We start from the raw sequence: 10,623 nt of genomic DNA on the forward strand, positions 1-10,623 counted from the left end.
ACGGGGGCGGATATAGTGTTCCGCTCATTGGTCCCTCGGAGGAGCTACAATGCGGAGGGGTGGTACCAATCTATTTGGATGTCCGTTTTTTGAGTGTGATCATTCGATTAGTTATTTGTAGAAAGATTATACTCGTTGACCATATATCTTTTGTAGTGAATCTGCCCTATGGGTAGTTATATCAATGTATATCTGCTACTTCCACCGATCCAGGTTCGTTGGTCATTATCGTTAGTGCATCACAACTGAGGCAGAGTGGGTGTGTCATGCAAATTTTTGAACTACGACGATCGAAATCATGTGTTTCTCCTGCGAAAGCATGCTTCAAGATCCCATAATTGACATGTGATATTTTCGTATCTCCATTTCGCTGGTGATGGCAAAGAAGAAATGAGCAAAACTTGCATGCATTGAGTGAGGAAATAAGTGGGGGTGAGAGGGAGGCGAACAAGTAGTAACACTTTTCTTATGAACACTAATTACATCTTTATCGTTGCAATTTTTGGTTTAATGATGTGAAAAATGGCGCATCTGATGAAGATGCCACTGTGTTCGCGCAACAAATCATCAATATATGCTTATAACATTAGAAATCATGCTTTGTAATTCGTATGGATGTCGTGCTTCCAACACTACAAACCATGCTTTGTAATTCGTTGTTGGATTTAACTTCAAGAAGCACACACATTTTAATTTTCTTCCTTTCTGAATTTTTTTCTTTGCTCTCCTCAAGAGTCATACCTTTGGATCATGCACATTTTGGTTGTGTGTATTGATTAGTTAAGTTTGTTTTATAGTATATTGGCCCAACATAGTTAATTAATTGTTCTACCAGAAGATATAAACACTTGAAGCACAATTATCAGTTTAATATGACATAACGATATAATGCATTCTTCAGTCCTCTTTGTGAATATGTTAGTAACCGAGTTCTTTTGTAGAATATACAATTAGTTAAATGGTCGGTTAATTATCATGCAGCTTGCTTGTCGCAAAATTATAAGCCCAAAGCATAAGTCACGATGTGCTATAGTGTTGGCCCATTTACAACTAACCCACTATCCAGAATAATGTTTTTCAAATATCTGATGTTAGCCACTCAGAACATCTTGAATTGAAACTGTAGATGAAAAAATAACAATTTTTTGCATCTTGAAGTCTTAATTAATAACCCTTCTTCAAATAGATGATGTAGATGTAAAAATAATAATAATTGCACCTCTGCCTTTTACATATGTAAAATACAACACCTCGCGATGCAAATATACATCTCCACCTACAGCAGATGTAAAAACACCAGCCCCTTGCAAACCGTCGTTTCACTTTCTTTCCTCAACCCCATCCTTTTCCTCCGTCAGCAGCTCCATGCCACCTTCGCCCCACGCCAGATCCGCCCCCTCCACGACCCCCGCCATCGATTCCGCTGTGTTTCGATCACCGGCCACTATCGCACGCCGCGAATCGGCCCTTTTCCTCCACACGGTCGAGGTGTCCGCCGATTCATTAACCCTGTCGCCGCTCCGCCCACTCTGCCCCAGGTCCCCACCACACCGCCCCGCACCACCGCACCGCCTACACGCCAGCAGCCCCGCTCGCCTGCCCCACCCATAGCACCGTCGCCGCGCATCCCATCATAGTCGCCTAGCCGGCAGCCCCGCCGCCCCGCACCACCACACTGCCGCCTCACCCACCATACGGTTCCAGTGCCGCTGCCCGCCTCGATTCGCCCGCTGCCACCCCGCCGCCACCATGCCACCGAAGAAGGTCCCCAAGTTCAACTAGTTTTACATCTGCATTTGCATCATTTGTTGAAGTTGCCCTTTTACATCACAAATTTACATCATCCGTTGGAATTGCCTCTTTTTTGAAGATGTAACTTTTTTACATCTCCAGGTTACATCTCCAGGTTTACATCTCCAAATCTTCTAGATGCTCTTAATCTCTACACCCCCTGGCCAAAAGAGAAATTGATGGTTTCGTCCCCTGTTGTTCAAATCCGCAAGGCAATATCTTCAGCGTTATCGTTGTTATATATGATGAATATCTACCCACGGCCGGATTCTTGGCTATATGGAACTCCGGTTTGATTGATGGTCTTCATATTCAATTTTGGATTTGATGGAGAACTGGATGATGCATTGTTGGGGAGCGATGAAAAATAGAGAGGAAGATGGAGGAAACAACAATTGACATGAGATATGGAACAGAAAAGAAGCACCCGTGGGGGAAGCCATGCATGCCCTTCTCAATTCTCATACCATTGCCACTGTCAAAACTGTCAGAACTGGATGAACGCGGGGTCGCCCGGGGGCGCCGACGAAAACATTTTTGACACGAAAAAACACTTGGCACGCCGATTCAGCGAGTGGCAGCGCTATCGTCGTCCACGTCGCCTCGTTTCCCGCGGGAATCAATGCAACGGCTGCGCCGTCGGTCAGCCTTCCATTGATTGACGGGCAGCACAGTGAAGGCGCGGCGACGCGCGTCCCGTCGGCTCGTGCCACGGATTCACACGCCGCCGCTCCATGTGCCCGCCCGCCCGTCACTATATAAGGCGACGCACCGCCGACGGTGGACACACTACACCTCTCCCCGCCGACGCTCTCTCCTCCTCTTCTTCACCACCGGCGCCTTCTCTCCCTCTCCTCCCCAAGAACGATGGTCGAACACTACCCCGGCGATGGAGCGGACGCCAATGGTTTCGGCCGTCGGCACCTCCGCGAGGACGAGGCCCGCCTCCTCTACGTGGCTGAGTACCCGGCGCCGCCAGACATGCGGGTGTCGGGGTCTTGGAGGCTGAGCGCCGACGGCGTCCCGGTGCCACCACCGCCCACCGGAGCTGAGCGATGGGCGGAGATTGTGCGCATCCGGTTCGGCCTGCCGGAGAACTCGTGCAACCTCCCGCGGTACACCCCCGACAGCAACGCGCTGTGGACGGCGTTATTCGAACGCCGTCCCGCCAACTAGGTCGCCGCCACCAACGGGGTCGAGCCTCGCGGCCGGCACAACTCCGAGGGGTGGCGCCACTGGTGGGGCGTCCCGGCCCGCACCTTGGAGGCCGTCCTCGAGCACATCGAGGGCGGCAACACGCCCATGTACTACTACCCTCCGCCGTTTTCTCCCGCCGCCGCGGCAGCTTCTGGACGCCGAGGAGGATGGAGATGGGGATGTCCTCGTTGTCCGGCTCCCGCTCCTCCAGATCGCCGGCGTTGCTCCCCGTCAAGCCAGAGCCGCAGGAGACGCCGCTGGATGGCACACACGCAGCACCCGCATCGTCAAGCCGAAGACGAAGGCGGGGCTGCTGCCCGTCAAGCAGGAGCACCTCGCCATGGCCGCCACTAGTAGAAAATAGGGCATTGAGCCAACAACATTTGATCTGGATTGGATATAAACCGGTTCTAAAGGGTCTGTCCGCTGGGCCCCCTCCCTGCAGCAAATGGCCGGAAGGCCTTTAGGACCGGTTTGTAACACAAACCGGTCCTAAAGGTTTTTGGACCGTTTGCTGCAGGGAGGGGGGCCCAGTGGACAGACCCTTTAGAACCGGTTTGTATCACAAACCGGTTCTAAAGGTTTTCTCATTTTTGCAGCAACTGCAGGGCCCCGCTGTCAGACCCTTTAGAACCGGTTTTTGACACAAACCGGTCCTAAAGCCCTCCTCTCCTTCCTCCCTGAGCACCCTATATTCCACCCATTTTTTCTAGCTCGAGCTCAACTCCATTTTTGCTCTCTCCTTCCTCTTGGGAGCTCTAATCCATCCCCATTTTTCTCCACCATTTGTCAAGATTGTTGGCACCCATCGGTCCTACGGTTAGCATCAACATTCCCTCTTCCGGCATTGCAAGTTTTGCTCGTTTTCTTGCTCACTTCATTTTTGTTGTGCTAGCTAGGTGTTTGATGAAATGCCTAAGCTAGAGAGAGTTCATCATTTGTTATGTATACATATGCAATTTGAGCTCAAATTTCATTATGATTTGTGGTTTTTTTTAGTGTCGCGCGCCTTGTCCCCTTCCTCACCGCCGTCGATCGCCCCGTCACCGACACAACCTTGGTAAGCCTATTGTTTTTATTTACCAAAACAAATTTTGATTTGTATGATTTACATATTTACTTGTATATAATTTTCTTATTGTGTAAGATTTTTTTTATATGTATAGCGTCATGGTTTTGATATCCGTCCCCGTTGGCCCTCGTCCAGTCTATGATTCGGATGTGGTATATTATCTTTTATAACTACATATTTTCATTTCCTGATTATATCACAATTAATTACGCCGACCAACTTGACATAGATATTTTTATCTAGGAGGTAGTGGAACCGGAAATGCCAATCGACCCTATTGGTGAGAAGTTACACTTAGTTGAACAAGAAAATGTTGCCCTGAAAGAAAGATTGAAAAAAACTGAAGAAAGGTTGGAAAAAACTGAAAGAGAGAAGATGACCTTGGAAAAGGTTCTTGCCGGTGTCGTCGATGGTCACAAGAGCGAGATGGACGCAATGCGTCTGAAGATTAGAAAGATTAGAAAATATGCAATTAGTAAAGAGGCTTGGTATCATTATGCCGTCGGGTCAATTGTTACCTTTGTTGCGATTTTGATCGCATTTGTTGTTGTTTTTAAATGCATTAATTAGAGAGAGTTTTTATGGTTGGTTTCAGTGTGTGTTTTTATGAGAACTATATATGTATGGTCACTACGCTACTTTGGTTTTAACGTGTGATCAACTTTTTGTATTAATTAATTAATTTAGTCATGATGATTCAACATAATGGTTTTTGATAAATTTATATAATGCAGATGAACCGGCAATGGATGTACAGTGATCGACGTCGTCCCGAATTCCTTAATGGCATGCATAGTTTTCTCAATGTGGCTGAGAAAAACAGGCAGAATGGATTTATTTTTTGTCCATGTAAAAAATGCCAGAATAAGAGGAATTTCCCTAACTCAAGAACCATACACACCCACCTGTTGCAAGAAGGCTTCATGCTCAGTTATTTTTGTTGGACCAAGCACGGAGAAAGAGGGGTTGTAATGGAAGACAATGAAGAAGAAGAGGATAATGATAACTATCCTATGTTCGGTGAACACGGTGATACTGAAATGGGGAAGACGAGCCTGAACTTGAGGACATTGTTGATGAGTCTGATGATGATCTTCGTCAGGTCATTCGTGAAGAACAGATAAACTACGGAAGTGAAAACGAGAGGTTGAAGTTGGAGCGCATGTTAGAAGATCACAAAAAATTGTTGTACCCAAATTGCGAAGATGGCCAGAAAAAGCTTGGCACCACCCTGGAATTGCTACAATGGAAGGCAGAGAATGGAATATCTGACAATGGATTTGAAAAGCTGCTGAAAATAATGAAGAAGATGCTTCCAAGAGATAACGTGCTGCCCTGCAGTACGTACGAAGCAAAGAAGGTTGTCTGCCCTCTAGGATTGGAAGTGCATAAGATACATGCATGCATCAATGACTGCATCCTCTACCGCGGTCAGCACGAGAATTTAAATGCCTGCCCGGTATGCGGTGCATTTCGGTATAAGATCAGGCGAGATGACCCTGGTGATGTTGAGGGCGACGACCGCCCCAGAAAGAGGGTTCCTGCCAAGGTGATGTGGCATGCTCCTATAATACCACGGTTGAAACGTTTGTTTCGAAACAAAGAGCATGCCAAGTTGCTGCGATGGCACAAAGAAGACCGTAAGGAAGACGATATGCTGAGACAACCCGCTGATGGGTCGCAGTGGAGAAACATCGACGATAAGTACGAGGACTTTGCACGTGACCCAAGAAACTTAAGGTTTGGTCTAAGTACAGATGGCCTGAATCCGTTTGGGGAGCAGAGTAGCAGTCATAGCACCTGGCCCGTGACTCTATGTATCTATAACCTTCCTCCTTGGTTATGCATGAAGCGTAAGTTCATTATGATGCCAGTGCTTATCCCAGGCCCGTCGCAACCCGGCAACAACATTGATGTGTACCTGAGGCCACTGGTTGATGAACTTTTAGAGTTATGGGCTGACGAAGGTGTACGTGTGTGGGACGAGTACAAACAGGAGGAATTTGACCTACGAGGGTTGCTGTTTGTAACCATCAATGATTGGCCCGCTCTTAGTAACATCTGAGGACAGTCAAACAAGGGATACAGCGCATGCACACACTGTTTAGGCGAGACTGAAAGTATACATATAGGCAAGAATGTGTACCCGGGGCATCGTCGATTTCTTCCAGACAGGCATCCCGTAAGAAAGAAAGGAAAGCATTTCAAAGGCGAGGCAGATACACGGAGGAAGCCAACCCTCCCTAAAGGTACTGATATATATGACATGGTCAAAGATATAAAAGTAATCTTTGGTAAGGGTCCTGGCGCACAATCTGTTCCGAATGACGCCGACAACCACGTAGCCATGTGGAAGAAGAAATCTATATTCTGGGAACTACCCTATTGGAAATTCCTAGAGGTTCGCTCTGCGATCGACGTGATGCACGTGACGAAAAATATTTGCGTGAACCTGCTAAACTTATTGGGCGTGCATGGGAAGAAGTCGAGAGATACACCAAAAGCACGGCTGCACCACAAACGTATGCACGAACGAGACGACCTGATGAATCGAGAGAATTTCAAAGGTCCTGCCAGCTACGCTCTTACCAAGGAAGAGAAGGAGATCTTTTTCCAAGTCCTGAGCAGTATCAAGGTCCCGTCTGGCTACTCGTCGAACATAAAAGAAATACTAAACCTGGAAGAGAAAAAGTTCCAAAACCTAAAGTCTCATGACTGCCACGTGATCATGACCCAGTTACTTCCGATTGCATTGAGGGGGCTTCTGCCAGAAAACGTGCGAGTACCCATTGTGAAGCTATGTGCATTCCTCAACGCAATTTCTCAGAAGGCAATCGATCCAGCAACTCTACCAAGTTTACAGAAGGACGTGGTCCAATGTCTTGTCAGCTTCGAGTTGGTGTTCCCACCAACCTTCTTCAATATTATGACGCACCTCATAGTTCACCTAGTCCAAGAGATTTCCGTTCTCGGTCCTGTATTCTTACACAATATGTTCCCCTTTGAGAGGTTCATGGGAGTCTTGAAGAATTATGTTAAAAACCGTGCTAGGCCAGAAGGAAGCATGGTCAAGGGCTATGGAACAGAGGAGGTCATTGAGTTTTGTGTTGACTTTATTCCTGACCTGAACCCGATCGGTGTTCCTCAGTCGCGCCATGAGGGGAGACTGCGTGGAAAAGGCACGCTAGGAAAGAAATCAACAACATGTATGGACGAACAATCTTTCACTCAAGCACACTACACAGTTCTAGTTAATTCCAGCTTGGCGGCTCCATATATCCAGGAACACAAGGATATTTTACGCTCGGAATACCCGGAGCAACCTGAATATTTCATTGCTAAAGAACACGCGAAGACTTTCGGCGGTTGGTTGCAAAGACGTCTCATTAATGACAACATTGTTGAAGATGAGCTATACTTGTTGGCCAAGCAACCATCTTCGACTGTATTGACCTTTAAAGGGTACGAGATAAATGGTAACACATTTTACACAGCAGACCAAGATAAAAAGAGCACCAACCAAAACAGTGGCGTCCGGTTTGATGCAAAAGACGACAACGGGCAAAGAGTCACATACTATGGTTACATAGAGCAGATATGGGAACTTGACTACGGACCTTCCTTTAAGGTCCCTTTGTTCTGGTGCAAATGGTTCAACCTGTCAGGCGTGAAGGTAGACCCGAAGTACGGAATGACAACAGTGGATCAGAAGAATCTTGGGTACGGCAATGATCAATTCGTCCTAGCCAATGATGTGGCTCAGGTTTTCTATGTGAAGGACATGTCTAGCAGACCGAGAAAAAGAAAAGATAAGGAAGCGAATACATCAGACGATGAGCCAAGGCGCCACATAGTTCTTTCAGGGAAAAGAAACATCGTGGGAGTCGAGGACAAGACAGACATGTCAGAAGATTACAATAAATTTGATGAAATTCCTCTCTTCAAAGTCAAAGATGATCCAAGCATCCCGTTAAATGATGAAGATAGTCCATGGTTACGGCGCAATCAGAAGAAAGGCAAGAAAAAAAATAGATAGGGGGTGTTGTTGCTGATGTGTAATAATGTATTAAACCAGTTTCCACTAAATTTGACCAGTTTCCACTAAATTTGATCATTTTGATAAATATCATTTTTTATTTTTTTAAGCGTAAAATTGACATTTTGACAATTTGTAAATAAATGTAAAAAAAACAGAAAAGGAAAACAAAAAAATAAAATAAAAGAAGAAACAGAAAAAAGAAAAAGGAAACAAAAAGAAAAAGAAAACAGAAAACAGAAAAAGGAAAAAAGAAAAATAAAAAAAGAAACAGGAAAAAGAAAAAGGAAACAAAAATAAAAAGAAAACAGGAAACAGAAAAAAGAAAAATAAAAGAAGAAACAGGAAAAAGAAAAAGGAAACAAAAAAAAGAAAACAGGAAACAGAAAAAAAAGAAAAAGGAAAAAAACCTTTAGGACCGGTCTGTAACAACAATCGGTCCTAAAGGTGACCTTTAGGACCGGTCTGTAACAACAACCGGTCCAAAAGGTGGGTTCTGTTCGCGCCCGAATTTGGACCCTTTAGAACCGGTCTTTGTTAGCAACCGGTGCTAAAGGGTCTTTACCACCGGTTGCTAACAAAGACCGGTGCTAAATGCCCTATACCTCTCCGGGGTCGCCAACTTCTCGCCTTCCCGCACGTGCCTTCTCTCCTTCTCTCGCCTCCTCGCCGCCTCAATCTCTCCTCGCCGCCTCGTCGCGCCGTCGCCTCCTCGCCGCGCCGCCGCCTCCTCGCGTCGCCGCCTCCTCGAGCCGCCGCCGCCTCCTCGCGCGGCGGCGCCTCCTCGCGCCGCCGCCGCCTCTCCTCGCGCGCGGCGCCGCCTCCTCGGCCGCGCCGCCGCCGCCTCCTTGCCGCGCCGCCGCCTCCTCGCCGCGCCGGCCGCCTCCTCGCGCCGCCTCGCCGGCCGACGATCCTCGCCGCCTCCTCGCCGCGCCGTCGCCTCCTCGCCGCGCCGGCCGCCGCCTCCTCGCCGATCCTCGCCGCCTCCTCGCGCGCGGCCTCCTCGCGCCACCTCCTCGCCGATCCTCGCGCCGCCTCCTTGCCGCAACGTCGCCTCCTCGCCGCCTCTTCGCCGCGCCGTCGTCAAAGGTATATCGTCCATAGTTTCGTATATCCATATTTTCGTATATTCACGTAAGGACATCCTATAAAAAAAGTTACGTGAAGCCGCCTTCATCATATTCCGACGATTCCGTAAAACCCTAAACCGACGATTCCGACGATTCCGACGATTCTGACGATTCATAGTTTACCCCAAACCGACGATTCCGACGATTCCGTAAAACCCTAAACCGACGATTCCGACGATTCCGACGATTCATAGTTTACCCTAAACCGACGATTCCGTAAAACCCTAAACCGACGATTCCGACGATTCCGACGATTCATAGTTTACCCTAAACCGACGATTCCAACGATTCCGTAAAACCCTAAACCGACGATTCCGACGATTCCGACGATTCATAGTTTACCCTGAACCGACGATTCCGTAAAACCCTAAACCGACGATTCCGACGATTTCGTAAAACTTTCCGACGATTACAATTCCGTAAAACTTTCCTACGATTCCGACGATTCCATAACTGCGGGGAAAGTTTCCGACGATTCCGACGATTCCGTAAAACTTTCCGACGATTACAATTCTGTAAAACTTTCCTACGATTCCGACGATTAATTCCATAACTGCGGGGAAAGTTTCCGACGATTCCGACGATTCCGTAAAACTTTCCGACGATTCCGTAAAACTTTGCGATGATTACGACTCCGACGATTCCGTAAAACTTTTCCGTAAACTTTCCGGTTCCGTAAAACTTTTCCGTAAATAATTTTGCTAAGTTAAATTCTTGTTACTAGCAGGTGTTGAGCTATGGATCCCCAAGAACCACATGATCAGCACGCCGATCAGCTCGTGGAAATGGGTGAGGCGGAGAAGGAAAGATACATGTGCCAGATGATTTTTGAAGATGCAACGGCCATATATCATGATGACGACGGTGGGCATGCGTTTAGCAATCAATTTTTGAACGATCCGGTGACGGAGCTGAGAATATAGAAGATTTTTGAAGAAGCAAGAGGAAGGCGCTGGAACGGATAGCGACATTAGAAGAAAAGGTGTCGTTTCTCTTGAAGAAAGGGGGACACCCTGTACCTGACACTGAAGAGGAGGAAGAAGATCCTGCACCTGACGCTGATAGGCAGCAATTAGAAGACGATCCTGTAGCAGATGCCGTCCCATCTCAGCATAGAAGCAGCGTGGGTTCCACGCAGCTGCAGCTAGAAGACGGTCTTGCAGTCGAACCGTCGGCGCCTCACTACCCCGTGGATGATGTCACGGAGAAGACAAACGGTGAGATACATATGACAATGGGGAACATATCCTTCATGGTGGCGTCAGGCTATGCTTTACCGAATCAACCTGGAGCAACCTACCATGGTGGTCAGATTCCAGCATCCCATGCTCGTGTCGGGTTGTCAACAATTACGCCGGGATGCCAGTCAATTGAGCTTGATATTCCTGGAGGTGAAG

The sequence above is a fragment of the Hordeum vulgare genome, chromosome 5H (genome assembly GCF_904849725.1).
Source record: "Hordeum vulgare subsp. vulgare chromosome 5H, MorexV3_pseudomolecules_assembly, whole genome shotgun sequence".
In the NCBI taxonomy this organism is placed as follows: domain Eukaryota; kingdom Viridiplantae; phylum Streptophyta; class Magnoliopsida; order Poales; family Poaceae; genus Hordeum; species Hordeum vulgare.